General features: G+C 41.8%; 1 protein-coding gene across 2 annotated transcripts in view; it reads right to left on the bottom strand.

Moving 5' to 3' along the window:
* PRKG1 (protein kinase cGMP-dependent 1) overlaps positions 1–23,311 on the bottom strand; it is a 1,232,275-nt gene that overhangs the window by 973,363 nt on the left and 235,601 nt on the right. The gene's annotated exons all lie outside the window — the stretch shown is intronic.

Here is a 23,311-nt window from a genome sequence, read left to right as displayed (position 1 = left end):
TTTAAAAACAAAGCAAAACTATCATCACACTTTTTTGTTCTTGTTTAACAAATAATCAGTTTACATGAGATCTCCTACTGCTTTTCATCCCTCCTGAGCCAGATAAAATTTCACCTTTGGGCATATTTATTTTTGTCCTTAATCTGACCTGTGTCTTCATTATTCAATTACCAATCCCTCAGACCAATTAATAGTTACATCATCTTCAGAATGTCGGGGTTGCTTTATGTAAGTAGAATAAACTTAATTTGAAACAATTTAATTACAGCATTTCCCTTAACTGTAACAATTATTTATTCTTCTTCTCCTGTAAATTCTAGATAACCATCTCCATCATGTGGAATTTGTAACTAGTAATAGTGTAATAGTAATAGTGAAGGGACCTTAGAACTTTAGGTAGCCCTTTTATATACAACTTTAGGCAGACTATTGCAATCAGCACTTCTTGCAATAAAGAAATACATTTCAACAAAGTCTGCTATAGAGTCCATTTCCCTTATGGGGCCAGTTTCCTCATCAGAAACATGAAGAGAATGAATTAGATGGATTCTACTGATTACTTTCAGCTCTAAAATACCATGATTGCACAATCCCAACTTTACTGCTGCCCTGTTTTCTATAAGCGCAGTTGTACTTAGCTGAAGGAAATGTGAAGTTGAATATTATAGTGTCATAGTTAGGAACTCACGGACCATTTTAAATCACAGGTGTAAATGAGTAATTTTCCGATAAACCATTCACGATACCATGCAAACTACTCCCTTCAAAACCAAATATTACCAATATTTTTATTTGTACTTGAAATAAGACCTAGAAAAAACACAGAAATCAACATATGTCTTACGCATGTATGAATATCTCTTTAACGCTGATTTATGGTACTCTGTGCAGTAAAGGGAATTTGTACTTACTGGGTGTCTGCCATGGATCAATAACTGTCCTGGGCAAACTGAGAATGTTTTCAGAAGCAACCCTTGAAGCTTATCCAATTCAATTCAGTTTTTCACCAGGCATAGGCTGATTCCATCCTTCTGACTTTCTGACAGTTCATTTCAACCCTTTTTATAATTGTTGTTTTATGATTTCCCATGATTTTATTGTTCTCTTATACCTACATTGTTGTTAATAAACATGATAATTCAATTCATAGGAATGTAAACAGCTGTCCACAAACTGAAGAGGAAGTGAGAGAGACGAAAGTCTGAGCCGAAATGAAATTTAGGCAGACCTGAAAAATGGACATGACCACAAGATTTGTCCCAAAGTAAAACAGGAAAAAAAAAAAAAAGACACTTTTGTTTTAAAAAGAATTGTTTTGGAAAAGGAAGACAGGAGACATAGGGCAGACCAGGTCATCAGAGCAAAAATAGGCAATAAGGGAAAGATCTAAGCTATGTGCTTAGAGGATCTACGTGGCGCTCCATTGGCTCATTTGTTCACAGGTCCATTCATCCAGCAAACCAGCAAACGTAGTGCTCCCCAGTGCCGGGCCCTGAGGATGTGGGACAAACAAGTTAAACAAAGTCCTGTACTCGGGGTGGTTCGCTTCCATTAAAAAGGCAAACATCTTTTCACTACATATATTCAATTGTCAAGAGTAGAAGGTTCAGTGGTTGTTTCTTTACACCAAAGATCTCGTTGAAAATAATGCTTACTCTGGTTTTCCCCCCGAATATTTCCTTCTCCTCACATGTGTGTCTGAAGAAGACCAAGAAATATGTTTTGCCCACATAACTCCTTAATTTCCTCCTTTTCTTCTGGTTTGAAAAAGAAGTCAAAGTTCCAGATGCACAATTCATTCCTTTCTCTTCTCACATTTTAGAATCCCATCTGAGGGGCAGATGAGGGAAAATTAGTCCAATAAACACAGTGATACAACCTGTCAGTGTATCTGAATCATTTTACCAATGCCCGGCAAACTGTGCACTAAAGCAAACTTGACAGACAGGGGTGAACAGGGTCCTCTCACAGCCTGACTGCCACGGGCATCCACGAGCCTCCGGGCCAGGTGGGGACCCTACCATCTACTGCTCTGTTTGTCTTCTTGCTGCATCATTTACCTCCACCTACCTTTTTGCTCTTCCTTTCTCAAAATGATACCTTGTTCTTAGTCCCAAATCCAGAGCCACAAACGCAATGGTCATAAACCAAATCCAGACAAGAGAAACGCCACATTTGACCACAGAGGTTGAAAACTAATGCCATGCATGAACTGGCCATGTTTAGAAACTGAGAGATACGACATACATGTCCCAATGTCCAGGTTCTCTTGAAACCTAGGAGGATCTGGCCATAGGGCATCAGCAGGGAACGAATCTCAGTGTAAGGAGCAGCAAGCAAGTGCCCCCCAACCAACCACAGCCCTCAACTCTCCTATTGATGACTGACTTTGAGGCCAAGGGCCTGTCAACTGTCATCTCTGATCACGCTTGTACTTTCTGGCTCCCCTCTGTTTAAAATATTTCCTGTATCAATATCCGACAGAAAAGTTGAAAAATAAAAGACGAACCAAATCAACCCACTGCTTGTGTGTTTGTTTTGGTCGGAATGTCAGGGGTTAGCACATTCTTTTCTGCAAAGGGCTAAATGGAAAAATAAAAGGGGGGACTAAATAGAAGAAAAAGGGGGGCTTAATAGAAAAAAAGGGGGGGCTAAATAGAAAAAAAAAAAAAAAAAAGGTCATACTGTGTTACAGATACTCTGATGGCCGGGCAGCAAGAAAGCCATCACAGACACTATGAGAATGGATGGGCCTGGGTTCTAATAAAACGTTATTTACAAAAACAGGCAGTGGGCTGAATGTGGGCCATGGTTTGCAGACCCTTATGCCATCTATATGGATGCTCTAGGCACGTGACCTCTGTCCTATCCCTTTTCCACTTTGCTGTCAATCAAACAACCCTTGTCAGTTTCCCTCTCAAGTTTGGACTCCTTTGGTCAGTGTGGACATCTAGTTCCAAATAGCCATGACAAGACACTGCCCAAATGGTCTTTGAGTCTTCTGGGCCAGGGAAAGTCAGCCCACCTTGGGAAGCAGACAGCGGGAGATCTCAAGGCTCCTGGAACAGTAGGCACAGAGCTGTGAATTCTCTACTCCCTTTCTCAACAGCTTTGATGCTTCCCGACAGTCTACTAAAATAATGCACTCGGACACCAATTTCACTGTCTTGGCTATATTTGTCCTTCACCGTCCACCCATGAGTTATTTGTTCCGGTCGTTCTGGACTGCTTCGTATGTTCTATTTATAACTTCTACTTTCCCTCTCCATCACTTGATCAAGCTCTGCACTGTCTAGGACAGAAGGAGGCTGGTTTAGGGAAATCTAGCTCTTCCCAAATTCCAAGGCCTTCCTAAAAATCATAGATTCCCCCATAAGACCGTCCCCGATTCGACCGGTTACATTGAAGGTCTTCAAGCGTTGGTGTTCCCCAAGCAGAACTAGAGCACTTCGATTAGGCTACAGCACATGAATTGCCATTATCTCAGGTCAAAAATGGTCGAATATTGGAAATCTCCTAGATTCGGCCTAACGCAACCCATAAACGTGTCTGCTCCAGTGTCTGAGGCAGGGAGGGGTTGAGTCTCACGCCGTGTCTACTCTCCTCTCCAACTCAACACCTTGCTCAGAGCAGAGGATCCACCAACACCGGTGAATGGATATGCTGAATTAAAACAAAACCAAACCGAACAGAACAGCCTTAACAGAGAAGTAAAGACAGCATGCACACCCCTAAATTCCTTTTAAGGACTACTACAGGGTGGCCTTAATTCATGACCTAGATGACTTCGATTTCTAAAAATAGCACCTGGGGGGAGAAAGGAGGGTAGACTTGTAGCCGGGCACTTCTCCGGCTGTTGACATTCTGCTACGTTCAACAGGGACCCAGGTGTTGTGATAATGGTTAACTCAGTTTCAACCAGGAATAGTGCAAAAATCCTCTGGCCTGAGGAAGCCCCTGGTATTCAGAGTATAAAATTCTGATGGGAAGCTCCAGTAAAATGTGAGCTGTTTTATTGGCTGTCTCTTATGCTTAAGTTCTTCTTTTCAATATGAAAAGGAAAAAGCAATCTGTTGGCAGTACAGAGCTTGCCAGAGTCCTGTTGCTAAGCAAAGGGAAGCGAGGGAGACCAGGGGAAGCTGAAGGTCTATGAATCAGGGGCAGTAAAATTCTAATCACCTCTCGGTGTTCTGCGTGGCTGCCCCGCTGGGGGATGGAAGGCAGCATCTGAATCAGTCCGTCCACAGGCTCAGGAATGTAGTCCCAGGCTTCACAAAGGAGACCATGTCCACTGTGAAGCTGGCAGTTAAAAAGATACAATCGCGGTTGTAGGAAAGAAATGATAAGGTAACCTCCAGCAGCCTCCATGGGCTCTCAGACTTTTTTTCCCAATAAGTGGTTATCAACCAGCTACATAATAGAAGAATTATGACGAGTCAAACATCAGTCTCTTCTAAAAGGATGGCGATAATGCCATCTTTTATCTTAAGAAGGTTTTCATTACAAACGTGCTAAAACGTAAAGCCTTTATTTTTTCAGTAATTGGAAAATATATACATTTAAAACTTATGAAAGAATACAGGAACCCTACAGTGTTTCATCCCCAGAAGGATCCTTTAGGACATTCTGAGGTAAAAAGAAGTTAAAAGAGGCCCTTCGTGTTCCTTGAAACAGAGACCCCAAGGCAAGGGGGTTAGGCAGAGAGAAAGAGAACCAGGGAAAGGGGTGGCGGGGGGAGAAAGAGAGAGAGAGAGAGAAAGGGCCTCTCTGAGTAACCTGTAAATAAATATGATCTATTTTGCATATCCCCCTGGACAGGAGGATGAACTCAGGAATGATATTGAAATTTCAGGCTACCTGCAATAAATTATTATCTTGAACTCACCTTGGCAATACAAATGGTGAAAAAGAAAGAAAGGGAATAATCCTACATCAAATTCAAATGCTCGGGTTTTCTTCCTTTCAGTTTGACACATAAAGCAGAAAATATCATTAAATTACTAACAAGTCTTTTTTTTTTTAATATTCTATTTATTTATTTATTTATTTAGTGTGCAAGTAGGGGGAGGGGCAGAGGGAGAGGGAGGGAGAGAAGCCCAAGCAGACTCCCCGCTGAGCGCAGAGCTTGACCCGGGGCTTGATCTCATGACCCTGAGATCAGGACCTGAGCCGAAATCAAGAGTTGGATGCTCAAATGACTGAGCCAGCCAGGTGCCCGCTAACAAGTCTTGATCAGCCCCAGAGATACTATCTGTTAGGTAAAGCATATATGATACATTTTAAAAATATTCACATTGCTCTTTTCTGAGAAATTTTTATCAACTATGTGTTAATACGTCCTCTAATAAGAAAAGTCATCTGAACACCAGCCCTAGAAAGATGTTGCTGCCCCACCCCCCCAAAAAAACCCTCAAAAATTACATTTATGTGTCAACTATACTGCAATAAAAAATAAATAATATAAAAAATTTGTTTAGGAACAAGTACACCATATTTGACTGTCTTTATTCTAAAGATATTTATTTACTACAGCAATGTAAAGAATGTCTTCAGAAATTTACCAGGAAGATGGGAGAGGGCGGTATAAGAATTCAAACAACAGTCTCCTCCAGGTACAATTACTCGGTTCCTATCCCTACTCCCCTAGGAGGGTATCTATTGATATCTACCAATTACTTAGCATTTCCAAGTCCATTCACGTATTAGTGTCAGGCACAATTCTCCTTGTTTACAGGTGTATCAGCCATTCACAGACATGATGGGGAACCAAACTGCCCATATCACAGCTAAAGTCCATCAAGAAAGAGCTAATTCAAGTCTTCACAAGCAATCGATCAACGCCCATGAACTAGCTGATATACAGAGAAGCAGACGTCTTCCACAGGTCCCTACATAGATGACGAGTACAACGTGGAGGAAGTTCATGGGGGAGGGGGCCTGCAGGTATGCCAGAGCAAGGGTGAGCAAGCAGGTCAACAAAGGCGGTGCAGGGAACAAGGCAAAGGGCCCCATAACCCACCCAAAGAGAGAAGCCTCCCTTTTGATTGATGTCTGCCAATTAATTCACATTTTCAAATCTCAATGTATTAGTATCATGCCCGTATTTCTTGTTCAACAAATCTGTCATTGAAGACCTGGTCAAAGGGTCACAGAAACCCAATATATGGGATGAAGTCTATGGCCTGCATCTCTGTACTGCCTTTCTACCCTCCCAGCCAGATTTGCTTTCTCTCAAAGGGAAATGCAATCATGTTAGTCTGATGCTTCTCAGTAAATCCACAGTCATCTCAGGCTCATCTCCGACTTGCGTTCATGTTCACGATCTCCTTCCATTAATTGGTTCCAGATTCTTGCTCACGATGGACCCAGACTACCAATCTAATTTACCTATGAATCAGGGAATTGAGCTTCTTTTTAAAAATTACATCCACCTTTGGCCAGTTGCGATTTCCTTGCTCCTCTCCTGTTCCTCACTGCTCTACAAAGTAACAGAAATCAACAGAGTATTGCATCTATCACTCTGTTCTATAATTAACCTGTCTGGTGGAAGCCTTACGTCCTAGACTGTGAGCCCTTGAGGGCAGGGGTTGCATCTTACGTGTCCTGACATTGCTGGCGCCCAGGAAATGTCAAAGCATCATAGATCTGCAATCACAGTTCGAGGAACTGAATTTAAAGCACCAACGTGGGGTTTTTTAATTTTCTCATATCCTTTAGCTTCAGTTTCCTCTCGCAAGTATTATGTCTTATCCAACCTAGTATTTACCTGCTTTGCTCGAGAAACTGTCAGGTGTTGGGGGAAGACAAGCGTGACTCCTTCCTGAGAGGAACCTGTGGTCGAATCATCCCGGCATCTTCCATCTTCGTGTTCGGAATATAATTATAAAGCCTTTCTGATCATTAGCATTTTCAGCCTTCGACACATTTCCTACAGCATCTGATGCCTGCGCTTGGTTATCCAGCTCTTCTCCCAACAGTGTGTCCTTTTTCCTCGGTGTGCTCATTAGAGAACTTCTCAGCCAGTCACTTATGCATGGGGTGACTTCCCTTTCCTTCCTCACAATCTATCACTCTTAATTCTATTTGAATTCCAGCTCTGAGAGCCCCCACCCCCACCACTTATTCAGCAGTCTTTTCATTTCAGGCCAAACTGCTTCCTTTCTGTTTTGGGTACAGACAGCAAAAACTATTTTCCACTGCAATGATGTGGAGTACGGGGACCCGGCGTTCTAAATACAGTTCACACAAATGGAGGAGTTCCGAAAACCGACTTTGGACGAGGGAAGAGTTGGTTGATCTTTTAAGGGCACTCTCATTAGCTCGGGCATAACGTCCTCAAGTTTGGGGAGGGCAGGGGGCAGGGAGAATTCTATTCTCTGCATCTGAACTTCATGTTGTCAGATCGGGCTCCGATCATCTAAAAAGACAGGATCTGGCAGAAAGGGGAGGTGACAATAATCGCAAGCTAAAACAACGTCTGTCGTGTGAATTGTGACATCTGCCACATCACCTTAGAGGTTTGGGTCAGGCGAGTCATGTGTACGGCCGTTTATGCCTGTCTCCTGAGAACTGCTCTGGGCTTCCTCCAGAGAACAGAGTTCTGGCCCCAATTTTGCCACTAACTCACTGATCTAAAGCAGGAAGCTTTATCTCCTGAGGGTTCAGTTTCCTCCTCTTAAAATTATGTGAGCTGTAGTCAGTATTTGCTAACATCTTTCCCAGCTCTGACATTCTCAAAAGAATGTAGCAAAATTAACATCACTGTAGAAGGAAGATTTATTACAGATGGAATTACTGTTAAAAAAAAAAAAGAATTGCTAAGAATTCCTGATGGGAATGTCTATGTCTATAGAAAAATGTAGACATTTGTTTTATAAATGAATTAAAAGAGAGTCACCCCCAAGCTAGCCCAGTTGTGGTCTAGAATGTTCTCCCAAGATCTTTAAGAGGTCGGTACTTTGATGGTCCCAGGCCATCAGTCCTTTAAGTAGCGAGCTCTCTTCACCTACCGGGGTCGTTCTGGCATTTTCAATCCAGACGACACGAAGGAGGTTGCTCCTGGCGTTCATGATGATAATTCTTTTGATCTGTTTCAAGTTCCTACATCATTCTGTCTTAGGTAGAGGGCGTTCCTTCAATGAAATAAATATACGCTGAACATTCCGGTGAAGCCATTTCCTCAGACACTGAAGAGGACACAACGGTTTGAAAGACAGATTTCCCAGCCTTAGGAATCATACGTTTTTGTTAGAGGAGAGTTAGATAAGATGCATTTAAAGTACACAATGCTATGAGTCTACAGAGGTCGCAGTATGTGTAGGGGGGTACATTTGCGTTGAATCTGACTCAGTAACATTTCATCTAGCCAAATTGACGGTGAGGGCTGCTTGAGAAAGCAACAATCTCACCAGCAAAGACAGGCTATAAGAAAGCATTGGCATGCCTATGAGACAGTAGTAATTCAATTTGGGTGCGCTGTGCTTATCAGAGTAGACAACTGAGAGCCTGTAATGTTCGCAAGCATTGCAGGATAGGACCTGAGATGGGCAAAGTGGCATTTTGTTTCTATTTAACAATTAAACCACAGTCCATTCATTCCGTAGAATATATTGAGCCCCTGTGCTGCGCCAGGCAAGAGTCTTTAGTGCATGGAGAGCAACGCTGCTGACAGCATCTAAAATAATACAGGTTTCCCCACTCCCTAAAAGTAAAATGGTGCAAAGCAAAGAAGCAATCACCATTTTATGAAGGCGAACATCCTCTTTGAATTTCTTCTGGTTGTGATAACAGGTACTAATGCAGGTCTTGAGCAAAGCACACTTTAGATTGGTGCGGACGGAGATGGGGAGAGAGTGGGTGGCGGGTCCCAGAAATATGCTCTGTATCTCCCTTAGGTCTTCAGTTACCAACAGCCAATGCTTCCTGGAAGTTTCCACGCACCAGGCGTGTGTTACACGCATTTCAAGAAGAACTGGGCTGACGCCATACAAGCCGAAAGGAGTAGGCACTTCCGTCCCCTGCTGCGGCTGGAGGTCTGAGGCTCCCGGTGGTGGCCAGGGACGTGCTGGAGACGGTTCTGCTGGAAAGTCGCAGAACCAGAATTCACACCCAGGGTGGTCTCCTTCTGCAATTGGACTTTGAACCCCGGGACCAGCCCCTCTTGTAACCATTCCTCCATTGCACACCAACAGCACAAGCCCTTCATTAGAAAGAAGCAGAAACAACCGAGCCGCGAGCAAGTGGACCCGTCCAGCACTCATGCTGGCATCTCAGACGTCGTCCTCACTCCCTCTCCCGGCACAGAAGAAGGTGTAAAGATATTTTTAAAGTTGGAAATATTTTCACACATTATCCAAATGTGCAAAATCCCGAAATGCCTAATGCCTCTGATTTAGCTGTTTGGCTAAGTGTGTTTTTCGTAACCTCCTTACACAGGCTGTTCTGTAAAATGAGTATCTGGGAAGCCCCAATTTGAACTCTTCTACATACTTGTTACTGTGCTATTTAGGGTCAGAAGGTGTTAAAACTGGTCCCCTGCTACTTATTTTTGTATTTTCTTAAAAAAAAAAAAAAACCTCATGAAATATGGCTTGTTGCTGTATTGTTTTTATAATGTTCCAATATTTCTATCATTTACTTTTGGTTTCTGGGTTACAGATGCTATTTCAAAACCAGTTTCTTTTTGCAAGGTTAGAGAGGGTGTGAGCTGATATTTTAGCTAAGAACAGAAATTCTATTTTAATTTTTTTCTACCAAGTTGCTGGCCAAACTCCAGTTTTCTAATATGTTTATCATGTTTTCCAAAACCATAGAGTTATTTTCCAAAAAGAATTTTTTCAGTTATTATAACCCCAAATCCCTTTTTGTCAATTTTTTTTCCCATTGATTATCTTAAGCTTGCTATCTTCCTGTTGATTTTCCCATTGGACTTTGGGTCTACACATACCAAGTATGGAAAACACTTAAAGATTATTTTAAAAGAAAGCAAATACTTTAGTTATAAATTGATTAATTAATTTATTTATTTTTTTATTGGGGGGGAAGGGAAGAAGGAGAGAATCTTAAGCAGGCTACACACCCAGTGCAGAGCCCGGCATGGGGCTCGATCTCACAACCCTGACATCATGACCTAAGCTGCAATCAAGAGTCAGACGCTGAACTGACTGAGCCACCCAGGCACCCCCAGTTATAAACATATTTAAATTTGAGGACCATATTCCAGAATTTTCACAACAGCTCTTTATATTTTAAATGTGAAAGCCTTATGTTGAAACTATGTGTAAAAAACATTTTTAAATAGCAACAAAATTGTCTATGGTGATTTGACAAACTACAGCAATGAAAACTGGCTCTTCCTTAACATTTGACAATTCTGTTATTCCATTACTACTTGCAGGTGAATGAGTGCTTTCTAGGCTATCTGGAAAAAAAAAAAAACACAACCATGCTTCTAACTAAAGCAGCAGGAGTGAGAAAATGAGCTACAATAATTCTTATGCTCGACTGTTGGCAGTATACACAGAATTTTTTAAAAAGGAAAAAATAGGATTATCCACCTTATGGTTTAATAATGAGCAAGTCCAATGAGACCTTACTTTCTTTACATGGAAAATACTTAAGGATCTGTCAAGATAACACTATAGATCTCAGTAAAGTGAGATCAATCTGGAATTCATTTGTAGCAATGCTCCCGCCTAAGGCTACATGTAACCAACAACTTGAAGTCTTAGAAGACGAACTTGTTCGGGTTCAAGCTCTGAAACACGGAAGTCAATAGCAGGCTGTTATTTCCTTTTTTATAAATTTATAATGAGAAAATTAATTTCACTTGTGTCTGAAGTGCTTATGATTTTTAATCAGGATTTTTGTCTCTTCATAGATGGACAGGTACTATGGCAAGCATTTTATTTTTATCAAAACGCTTTCCTTTATTTATTTAGGTATTCTCAAAAATCGAGACTTCAGCGGGGCATCTGGCTGGCTTGGTCAGTAGAACATGCAACTCTTAATCTTGGGGTCATGAGTTCAAGCCCCATGTGTGGCATGGAGTTTACTTAAACAAAAAAAAATTTTTTTTTCTTAAATCGAAAGACTTCAATCTGCATGTGTCCCTTATCTTTAGGGAAAGCCTGCTTTGAGCATGGCTGCTGACCAATGCTGTACATCTCACCACCCGGGACATGTATTCAGGATTCTTGCAGGCAGTGAGCTTCATTCTCTCCCAACCACCAAATTCAGCCTATGCCTCCCAGCAGTCAGGGAACGCTGAGATGTTCAGTCTCACCTAACTGACAGGTGCCCTTGGATATGCAAATATGCCCTGGGCCTCACGGAGATGGACTAATGTGACCACCCCAGCAAACCCATGTGTCCTAAAATATGAACATGGGATCAGAAGATCATTTGGTAAAAATGAAATCAGGACAAGGGACTCGAGTAAGGTGAAACACTCCTTAATGTCATCAGGACAGGAAAAGTTGGATTCATTCACACATTATGGGGGGGGGGGGGATTGCCCACAAGGATGGAAATATTCAGAGCTCATTTCCAGGAGTTAGGGAGACTAAACTATATTATCTAAAAAGCGGCAGTCTTGAAAGTAGACACCATTAACAGTTATGCCAAAACAACAGGCATGAGCCAGGCAACCGAACCAGGCAAACCAGGAGGTGTGGTCACCCTAGCTAAAATCTTCCAAGGTCACCAGCTTTTTGTGAGCAGAACTCCACTGGGATGAAGACTGTCTACATCCTTACTGATTGTCAAGTCGATTCTCTTTGTAGGTTAATTAATTTAAATAAGCTCTACTGGAATCTTACAGAACCAGAAAGAACCTCATTCTTCGGATGGATTAACATCTACACTGTGGCCCAAATTTGTGTTTAGAATGCAAACTACTGTCCTCATTTCCAAGTTTGAGGGGAGTTGGAAGAAGTGTCACCTGACAGATTACGAATGTTGACAACAAAGTTCGTTGATACCACTGGAAATAACCAACATCTCTATACTGTATGTAAAAGTAACACAATGGCATTTAAGTGATCATTGTAACAGGTTATAGTTGCCTAGAAGTTAAGGGTTATCACATTTGTTGATTAATCTCATCTTCTCCTCCCTGTGAGGTAGCCAGCTGGGGATCATCCTTTTGTACAGATGAAGGAAGTGATGCTAATAAGTCAAATGACATACGCAAAGTCACACTCAGGGACCAGAAGCAATTGTTTTTCTTCTTAGAGTAGTGGTTCTCCAAGATCCCATTGGAGATCTTGTTAGAACTATAAATTCTTGGGGCGCCTGGGTGGCTCAGTCGTTAAGCGTCTGCCTTCGGCTCAGGTCATGATCTCAGGGTCCTGGGATCGAGCCCCGCATCAGGCTCTCTGCTCCGCGGGAAGCCTGCTTCTCCCTCCCCCACTCCCCCTGCTTGTGTTCCCTCTCTCACTGTGTCTCTCTCTGTCCAATACCAATTTTCATCATTTTGATGATATAGTTATTAATCTTTAAAAGGTTCTTCAGGGGGGCGCCTGGGTGGCTCAGTTGGTTAAGCGACTGCCTTCAGCTCAGGTCATGATCCTGGAGTCCCGGGATCGAGTCCCGCATCGGGCTCCCTGCTCAGCGGGGAGTCTGCTTCTCCCTCTGACCCTCCCCTCTCTCGTGTTCTCTCTCTCATTCTCTCTCTCTCTCTCTCAAATAAATAAATAAATAAATCTTAAAAATAAAAAGGTTCTTCAGGCATGTCTGGGTGGCTCGGTTGGTTAAGCATCTGCCTTCAGCTCAGTTCATGATCCCAGGTCCTGGGGTTGAGCCTGAGTTGGGCTCCCTGCTCGGTGGGGAGTCTGCTTCCCCTTCTTCTCCTAGCTCTCTCTTGCTATCTCTGTCTCTCTCAAATAAATTTCTTTAAAAAATCTTTAAAATAAAATAAAATGTATCTTCAATTTCATGTGTCCTCGTCACTTATCCTATCAGAAAAAAACATTTCTAATATTCTGTGAATAGAAAATCAAACTTCTGGAATTTTATTTTAGTCATCATAAGGCTTTGGGAGAAGCTCTGTGGAGGAATGGCTTCAGCAGTGAGACTTCATGAGGTCCACCCCCAGGGAAATAAGTGAAGAAAACTGAAAGAATTTCCAACAAAGACATTGGGGAGGGTATGTGCTACGGTGAGCGCTGTGAATTGTGCAAGACTGTTGAATCACAGATCTGTACTTCTGAAACAAATAACGCAACATATTTTAAGAAAAAAGAAAAAGAAGATAGCAGGAGAGGAAGAATGAAGGGGAGTATGTCAGAGGGGGAGACGAACCAGGAGAGATGATGGACTCTGAAAAACAAACTGAGGGTTCTAGAGGGGAGGGGGGTAGGGGATGGGTTAGCGTGGTGATGGGTATTAAAGAGGGCACGTATTGAACGGACCACTGGGTGTTATGAACAAACAATGAATCATGGAACACTACATCAAAACAAATGATGTAATATATGGTGATTAACATAACAATAAATTTTTTTTTAAAAAAAGGCTCATGGTAACTCACAAGGTAATACTCAGGATGGCCATTATCACTATTTTCAAAAAAAGTAAGTCAGTTTTATTCTGCAAAATGCAAACTGATTTAGGACATACTCCCCAGCAGTGACTTAAATCTAACTGGGCTTTATAAATATTTGGTGAAATAGAATTTGCCATCCCAGACAAAGAGGAATGCAACATTAATACCCAGTCTCAACACTGAGAAACAAGCAAGAATATATCTGCCTTTCCAGCTCCCCAATCCTTAGAGAAAGGCAGAATCATTTCAAAGAGACCTTAACTGGTGGTTTAAAAGCTTTGCTTCTCTGACTGAGCAATTTGTGTTTCTGTACGAGGCTTTCCGCATGGAATACTGTCTCAGGGAGGCTATGCTCCTCTCCAACACTCTCACCATCATCAGGTAGGGTGGAAAGTACTAGCCTGAATTTCCATATCCAGGTCATATTCTGGTCTTTTAGAAACAGAGAAACAAAATTAACACTAGTGATTTTATTTCAAGCTACTTAAGAATGGTACATATTCTTAATTATGTAAAGACTGTCTATTCCTAGCCCATAGAACCTGAAAAAAAAATAGTTTGTTGAATGTATTTGGTCATCAATTTTGGCAAAGATCATAAATTGATTTTCTGTGTGTTGTTTTTTGTTTTGGAGAAAGGCATCTAGTTTTTTCCTTTTCCATTCAGAAAGAAAATGTTGGGTGATTTGAGTGTTTTTTGACTAGGACTCACTGAGAGGGGAAAAATGACAAAAAAGGGCTGCAGACTTTTATTGATTAACCCCTATTTAGAAGGACATTTTTATTTCATTGCCTGTTACTGTTTTACTTCCCTCTTGCTAGCAGACACTTATTTTACCTTCCTGTGTTAGCCTTATATTTAATGTGGATAATAAAAGTCTGAAATTAAAACTATATATTCATAAAGCAGAGATGAATCTTGTTTGGTAAGAAAAACTAAAAGTTCAAGTTTAGACCAGGAAACAAGGCTAAGATGGCTTTTTATCTTTAAGTTAAAATATATTAGTAGTGACACTTGTTCTAAAACATTTTACGGGGGTGGGGAGAGGAGAAGGAAAGAGTTTTTGATATTTCCTTCCATAATGACTCCAAGAGGGAGATCCTAGCATTTCATTTTTGAAACAATTGAACTCTCCCTATAAAGAAAAAGCAAACAGCTTTTGTCTTCCAATGCAGTTGGGGTCATGAAAAATAATTACCCCAAATCAGAAAGGGGATTCATTAGTTAAAGAGAAACGGGAGGTATTTCTCTGAGAAAGACCAGTGGATATCATAGAAGGAAAGGGGGTTCTTCATGCACAATCTTGAGAGGCAGGAAGATCTTTAACAACTGTTGATAAGATCTTTAACAACATCTTTGATAATCTTTGATGAATTCAAACAGGCCAACCTCAGCTCACGGCCTTGAGAAGGTAAGTAGCTTGTCCAAAGTCAGGTAGCTGGGCAAAAGTGCTCCGTGGCCAGACGTGGCGCCATATTGACCCCTAACTCAAAATGACCCATGTGGATGTGGAAAATAGGCATCTCAGTTCTGACTTTAATGAACTGAAGATAAGAGGTCTTCCCCAAATTTTCAAAATGGCCTGAGCTTTCCAGACTTTTGGGGAAAGGATGAATCAGATGTATCTGACTCAGAAGAAGAAAGAAACAAGACATCTGAGGGTCACGGGCAAATTCAGAGCTACCATCCATGAGACACTGAGGAATGAAGGGTACAGCTTGTTGCCGAATCCAATACTAACATCAAGGGGATGTGCTCTTGCGAGGCAAAATCACCCTCACTAGTGTCCCTATGAACGTGCAACAACATTTTCAAACCCCCCTATCTGATCTCAATCACCTATTCTGGCTATTTCTCACAAGAATTTATCTGAGTTCCTCATTGATATTCTAAGCCCTTATAAGCCATACATTGAGTTAATGAGCTCCACTCACCCCCTTCCTGTTTGGTAAAGTCCCGTGGCTTGCCTGAATGAAAATAATCTTTTTCAAGTCTTAAAGAATGCCATCTGGTTCTGATATTCAAGAATTTGGTGAACACATCCATGTTTACTCTAGACTTATAAGTTTTAATAACATTCCATCTGGAATACATTTCCCACACTGGAGTGCTAACTATTTTGATTGCACCCTCATACTGAATCCCTTCTAGTTTTTTATTATCTTAGGGGCTTTTCTGAGAACAATCTTATGCTGCATCCTGCAGTGGAGAAATGAACTCCAAGCCATAGCCACGGATACAGGATCTTGCTGCAAAATGGAATATTCTCAAGACTCTTGGCTGTAGAAAACAGAAACTCAAGGGAGCTGAGGTAAATGGGGGTTTATTATGCGGTTACAAGGATGTCAGGCATGTTCTTGGAGAAACTGGAAGACTGTCAGGTCTTGGGGTGGCTCCTTCCAGCTCTCTCAATTCCACTTCCGTATTCTCACGGCACCTGCCTGCTTCCCCCACCCTCACCCTCGACCTCTCAGCTCATTCGTGCCTACGTGGTCACCTACAGAGCCCAGCCTGCAGGTCACACTCCAACTGGGGATCCATCACTGACTGACTCAAGTCTTCTTGCCACTGTGCTCAAATTCTTGAGAGAAACACTCGGATCAACCTCCATCCTATGATTAGATCAGCTCACTTTTGATTAGCGCTCCATCCCTAATCAGTTAATCATGCGGAGGGCTGGGGATGACCACCTGATTTGTGGAGCTGCCTCTTCTAGGAGCCAAGAGGGAGGCAGGTGACCTGGAAGCAGCTCTGGCGAGAGCAGGCAAACATCATGTCTAGTACAGGGCAGAACAAGAATTTGCACGGAATTTTCATCATATTTTGGATGATGCCCTCTATTCCAGAAACTGTGGCACCTCTTCTGGTCGATCCTTTTGTCCAGAATTATTACTGCGTTTCACCGTGCTGAGGTACTTTCACAAGTCTTTCTCTCAAAGGGCAATAAGATGATAAATATTGTCACCTCGATCTTGTAGCTTTTCAAATGACAACTGGTTTAGTATAACCATCATGTGGGTGTGAAATGCTTAGTGTGATACTGCAGAGCCCAAAAATTTAAGCAAAAACAGACACACACAAAGACATACGTTTTTCCAAGTGCATGCTACTGAGCATCCCCTGTGCTTTAAAGTGTCTGTGTTTCAAGCAGCGCATCCCGGGTCAACGGCTGCTCTCTTGAGTTACCAACCCCAATTTCTTCTTAGAATAAAAGAGAGCACAATCACTCCCTTCTGCCGCATTACTCATATTTGCCATTGTTAACATGTCTTTTATCACAAGGCCGTCCATTAGGTTTTGCTGACAAACCAGCACAAGGTTCAGCTGGAGTACATTGTCGCAAATAAACCAGCCTGCTCTACTTTCACAGTCCTGAGGGAACGCACAGGTATGGTGCATGCACACACCTGGCCCCTACGTGCATCAACCTCCACCGTGAACCTCTTTTCATTACCTCGAGCTTGCCCAGTGAAAAGCAGTCCATCAAAATGACTTGACAATGTGTCAGTTTGTGGAATCCTGGAGGACTATTAAAGGTATGTGTGTTTACCATTTTCAAGAAGAGAGGCAGTAAAAATAAGGCTGGAATACGGTGACTTTGCCAAAAGGACATAAGACCTCAGACTGTTAACCAGGATGAAATGCTGTGTTTATATCCAGGGGTTTGCCAAATTCTCTAATAAATGCCGTCCGATGTCAAGGAACAATAGATTCTGATATAAAACTTAGCTAGAAAACATCAAATCCAAAAAAAAAAAAAGGAAAAAAATTGTAGGGAAAAAAAAATACCCATCAGACCTTGCTAAATAACTCCAAAATGGTCTGAGCTCATCAGAAGCTTCAGGTCAAGATGAGGCTTCTGTGTGTGAGACCGCTCATCACGGTCAAGGGCAGAACTAACAAAAAAGGATGGCTCCAATGAAAGGCAATTTTCACACACCCCTGAGTACAGGAAAAAAGAAACCCAGGTTCAAGCAACAAAGAAGTGACCATTGTGGCGAGGAAGAATTATACTTTGAAGACACTAGAAGTCAGGCAGACACAGGGAGAGGTCTGCAACACAAGCACATATTTCGACCTCTCACTCCGACCTGGCCATAAACGCTCTGAACACACTGTGAGCCCCAAAGATGGACTCTTCTTAGACTTGGTCTATTTCAAGGTCCCAAATACTTGGTTCAAGCACTCCTGTGGCATTCCCTTTTTGCCATTAACATTTCTGTATTTTAAAATTTTTAATTAGAAAATTACACTTTAGTAAGAAAGCAACTCGAAATTACCCTCTGAAAATTAACTTCTGCAATTTTTGATGTAAAATACATTTGTTGTGATCAGAGCTCTAAAGACCAGACTAGAGGCTTTTCACCTCCTGAAATGAATGAGGGACTCTCGTTCCCTTTGCTCTCCTGGGAAGAAGGGCCAAGGCTGAGCTTACCCAGATGACCAGGACTTCTATGATGGATGATCACCAGGTTACCAGGGCTAGTGGGTGAAACTTTTCTAAACTGGGAAACTTGCCCCTCTCCTTTTAAGCAATCACTTAACTCTTTAGTATGTGCCAGACATCTTCCCATACGATTTTATGAATCCTCACAGCCATGTAAGAGGGTAATATTATAGGAGATTTAAAAAGCTATCTAGGCAATCTACGTTTTTGGTAAAAATGAAAACAGTAAGGAGAAGTATGAAGTGGAAAGTGAATGCCACCCCTACTCACATACAAGCTGGAGCACTCCTCAAACTCCCCAGAGGTAACCATCAGTACCATTGCTTCGAGTATATTCCAGGAAACGGCTACACATGTGTTTGTGTGTGTATTTTTTCCTTCATTGTCTTCTGAAGCCTGTTTCCTTGCACACTGACCTCAGACATTTCCCCCGATCTAATTTGCCTGCATTCTCCATGTTCCTATATCAATTTCCCACATCTAATTCATTTGCGTTGGCTTTACTGGCTAGAAAGTATTCCGCTGAATAGACACTGTATCATTTCTGTCAACTGTGTTCCCGACATTAGGTTTTACTATTATTAATAATGATCCTTGTACTTGTTTGAGTCAGTACTTGCAAGTGATGCTGCTTGGTTAAAAAGAGAAGCATTTAAAATTTTGACAGATATCACTAACTTTATGAACTGAGGTTCTTAGTCCCATTTTACTTGGTGGAGAAACTGAGGCTCAGAGCCACTGAGATACATGGCAGAGGTCATAAAAGTTGGTAAGCTAAGCTGCAGAGCAGGGATTTGAAATTGGGTTTGTAATGGGTTTGTCCGTTTCATCCCTTCCACACTTGGCACCTGACATCCTAAAACTTGTAAGATCCCATAATTAGTCTAACAAGTAGTCTAACAATAAAGGAATAGAGTCGGTTTGGTACTGGCACGGACAATGAAAAATTTATCCAGGATGAGACAAACTATTGATCAATTCCTCCTTACCAGGGAAATGAGATTCCAAGAATGTTTAAATATAGTATCATTTATTCATTCATTTATCAAATAATAATCGAGCACCTCTTCTCCACTAATCATGGGACTATGCTATTGAGACCCACAATGAACAAGACTCACAGGCTTTCTACACCTTAGTGAAAAGTTCAGATATTAACCAAATGATCATAAAAATTAATGTAAAACTATAATTGACAAGTAAAACCATATCCGCAACATACGAGCTTATGACGGAATTTGACACAGGCCAGGGCTCAGAATGAAATACTCCCGCTCAGTGCTGAGCGTGTCGCAACCTGTAAGACACATGGGAATGTACGGAGGAAGAGAGGAAGTTGCAGGGAGAGGAAAATTAGGTGTAAAGGCCAAGGTGGGAGCACACATGAAGCTCCAGGCGCTGAACAGAGGCCCACGTGCTTCCAAGAGAGGAATGTAGAAAATGTAAGCAGAACCCCAGACCCCGTAGGACTTTGTCAGTCCAGGGAAGGAAGGCTATCTTTAGCAAAATGGGAGTCATCAAAAGGTTTCAAGGAAGATGTAAATCACAACGGCAACAGATTGGAAAATGATTACTTAGCTCCCAGCAGGAAGCTCATCAGACATGAAATGTACATGCAATCGAAGGCAACTCGTCTAGGAAGAAACGCCACGGATCTGAGAACCACACCTGAGGGGCTCTCTTGCCCTCTCCCACTCTCTCAGTCCCTTCAAAAGCAATTTACTTAGGTGACATTTGTTAAGTCTGAAGCAGCACTGAAAATTATCACCCTCATCATCCGGGGATGTTGGGATATAGCAAGAGTTCAGTTTAGAGAGCATTCCACATCAACACAGCAAATGCCGACATCACTTTAAAATTAACCAACTGCATAAGCGTTACAAGTAGCCACTTGGGGAAGCGCATTAGAAGAAGAATCCACTGAGGCCAGGAGGCGGAGGCAGCTGCCTGCGAAAAGGGATCCTGCCCCTCACCCCAAACCCCAGCCTCGGGCAGCAAGCCCTCCAAGCCTAAAGCACCACCTCAAAGCCAGGCTTGCAAGGGGCAAACACAACAACACAAGTCCTTGGCAAAACACATCCCCCTTTAAATATCTGAAAGCATAATCCAGACATAAACCATATGCAGAAATATCTAGAATGCTAGCCCACTGTGCCTGAGAATGCAGGTACAGCCGCAGCATTTGGTCTTGTGGGGCCTCCGACCATAATGCTCAAAGTCCAGGTCACTTTGGGCACCGCTCGAATGCTCTCCTGCAGCTCCCCATCCCACCCTGACACTCCCCAAAGCACATCACCCACGGATGGAAAATGCTCCTAAGGGCTTAGAGCCCCAAGCCTGGAGATGTCCACTGGTAAGTTCAGTTTCCAGGACCCTCAGACCCACAGTGCATTCCTTGGAATGGCACTCAAGGGCCCTGGTCCCAGCTGTGATCACAACCTCATCTGTACCATTTTTTCCCTCCTCGCTGGCGCACCTTATTTCCCAGTGATATGGACGCTTTACCCGATCCCAGAAATGCTATACCACACCTCTGGGTTTATGTTGCTTTCTCCAAATAAAATGCCCTTCCCCACTGTGCAGAGCCCTGACTCATCTTTTTTAAAACCCCAACTCTAATGGATCGTCAGGGAGCAATTCAACATTTTTTGAAAGCCTGTTATAAACTAGGTGTTTCGGCTAAAAAGATGAATAAATCATAATTCCTGTCCCCATGAATTTCATATCATTATGTGTCTTTACCTTTCCAGTGCATTTTCCTGCCTTGTCTTCTGAAACCTGTTTCCTTGCACACTGGCCTCAGATATTTCCCCAATCTAATTTGCCTGCAAATTACTACTAAGTAATGTTAAACAAGGTAACTTGAATATAACCAGACAAAAATGCTAAGTTCATTGTGCTACCACCCAAAAAGAGAGCAAAGACATCTCAGGTCCCCGTGTGTACTATGCTGTCATAAACACAAAGTATATACAGTATCCTCAAGCCTTGGGATGTCCTGACCTCCTATGGAGAAAAAAATATCCCGTTAGAGAATTTATCCATTAATTTACTTATTCACAATTTCAATTTGTGATGTGCAGGATACTATGCTAGGTACTAAAAGTCAGAGGGATAACTGACAAGACTTGATCTCAAAGTCAGGGAAATGAGACAGGACATAGATACCAATAAACATTTTGCACAGGAATAAATGCCAAAAGAATTAAAAATAAAGTCTTGTGAGAATGCAAAGGACAAATAACACCTCTAAATAATGGAGACATCATGCTATCTGCTCATCCACCTTATCACCATTATGGAATCAGATGCTGCATGCCTATGGAAAATACTGATCAAGTGTTCATCCAGTGATTCCTGGGCTCATCCAGTTTTTACTGGGACACCTTGCTGGCTGCCTCCTGAACAGTCCATTTCAATTGCAGACAGCTATAAATGTGATTTCTTCCTTTCACTGAACCAAAACCAGATTTTCCTGAAACTTCTATCCATTAATCGTAAGTCTTCCTCTGGTAACTTTCAAAGTTAATTCCTTTCCCCTTCCATGTGCATTTTTGGAAACTATTAAATCAGTGACATTTTTCATAAGCTTTCTCTTTTATCTATCATTTATTTCTGTTGAGTTCTTTTTGGCTCTTTGTCCTTATTCAAGATATGAACTAACCCTCCCAGCCCTAATATCCTCAAATTTTATTAGTATGTCATTAAGCTTCTCTGTGAATTTATTAATAAATATACTGAACCAGACTCAAGTTTCCATCAAGTTGACATTAATTAATGACATTGTTACGATAATGAGTCAAACAGCACAAGATCTACCTAACCAGATTATCGCTCAGCTCAACCCTCCCCCTGCCGAGGAGGATGTCATCGGTAACTCTGATGCACATCTTGCTAAAATCCAGATGCACCATGTCTACAACATTCCAGGCATCTATCAATTGAATACATCATTAAAAAAAAAAAAGTGATGTTTGACTGCATGACCTGATCATAGTGAACTAACTCTGGATCTTAGTGGTCAACTCTTCCTTTTCTCAGGATCAGTCTTGTAAATAATCTGCCCCATAGGCCAGAATCAATTTCAGTTACTGATCTAGACATGAAGGAATCTAAGTTTGCCTCTCTTTTTCTTAGAAACTGAAACATTACCAATGTCTGTGTGCGAGCCATGCTCCCTTATCCCACGAATTCTATATAATTTCCTAAGTAGTTTTTTTAAAGATTTTATTTATTTATTTGAGAGAGAGAATGAGAGAGAGAGAGAGCACATGAGAGAGGGGAGGGTCAGAAGGAGGAGCAGACTCCCTGCCGAGCAGGGAGCCCGATGTGGGACTCGATCCTGGCACTCCAGGATCATGACCTGAGTCGAAGGCAGTCGCTTAACCATCTGAGCCACCCAGGTGCCCCAATAGTATTTTTTTTAATATTTTATTTATTTATTTGTCAAAGAGAGAGAGAGTGAGAGAGAACAAGCAGGCAGAGCAGGAGAGGGAGAAGCAGGGGAGGGGGACTAGATCCCAGGACCCTGAGACTCTGAGATCATGACCTGAGCCGAAGGCAGATGCTTAACTGATGGAGGCACCCAGGCGTCCCTCCTTAGTAGTTTTTTAAAATGATGAGATAAAAGAAAGTGTTAGCCTATAGCTGATACCATAGCAACCCTTAACTTACAGAAAAACATCCACATAGTACTCATATTAATAACATATATGAACGATAAGTGAATTGTTAACACGACTTTCTACTTCAGTATGGCAAAGATCCTCAACAGAAGATTTAAAAGGGAAAATATGCTAAAATATGCTTACCTTTGCTTTGAGGAAATTAAAAAAGCAAATCAACAAACAAATACGGTGCCTAGCAGATCTTTCTTATGATAAAACTATATCTAATAAAAATAATTAAAAATGTCACGTGCATACCCTATCACATGCATTGCAAATCAAAGTTCTCTTTTCCTCTTCTAATCACCAACATTGAATTTATGGTTTTGGAGACTAGAGGCATGGTTAAAACTCCCAAAGAGTTTTCATAGATTATTTCCAGGCTGCACGATCCCATGGGGGCCAGAATCTGCCCACCCTCCACCTTCTCTATAATTTCAGTGGGAGGTGGGCCTCCTCAGTCCTATTCTTGTAATAAACTTGACAGTGAGATAGGGCTTGGGGTTTACTTAAGAGGCTGCACTTTTCTAAATACCCTGTAATACAGTCAATGAAGGTGTAGAAAGCCCCGTAGGTGGAAAGTCAAATGAAAGCAAAGGTGTTCTTTTTTTTTGGTTAAGATTTTATTTATTTATTTGACAGAGAGAGACA

The sequence above is a fragment of the Eumetopias jubatus genome, unplaced genomic scaffold (assembly GCF_037043125.1).
Source record: "Eumetopias jubatus isolate StellerSeaLion01/CBP00866 unplaced genomic scaffold, mEumJub1_p1.0 scaffold_17, whole genome shotgun sequence".
Classification (NCBI taxonomy): Eukaryota; Metazoa; Chordata; class Mammalia; order Carnivora; family Otariidae; genus Eumetopias; species Eumetopias jubatus.
The sequence above is the reverse complement of the archived record's forward strand: the minus strand, read 5'-3'. Positions and strand labels throughout refer to the sequence as shown.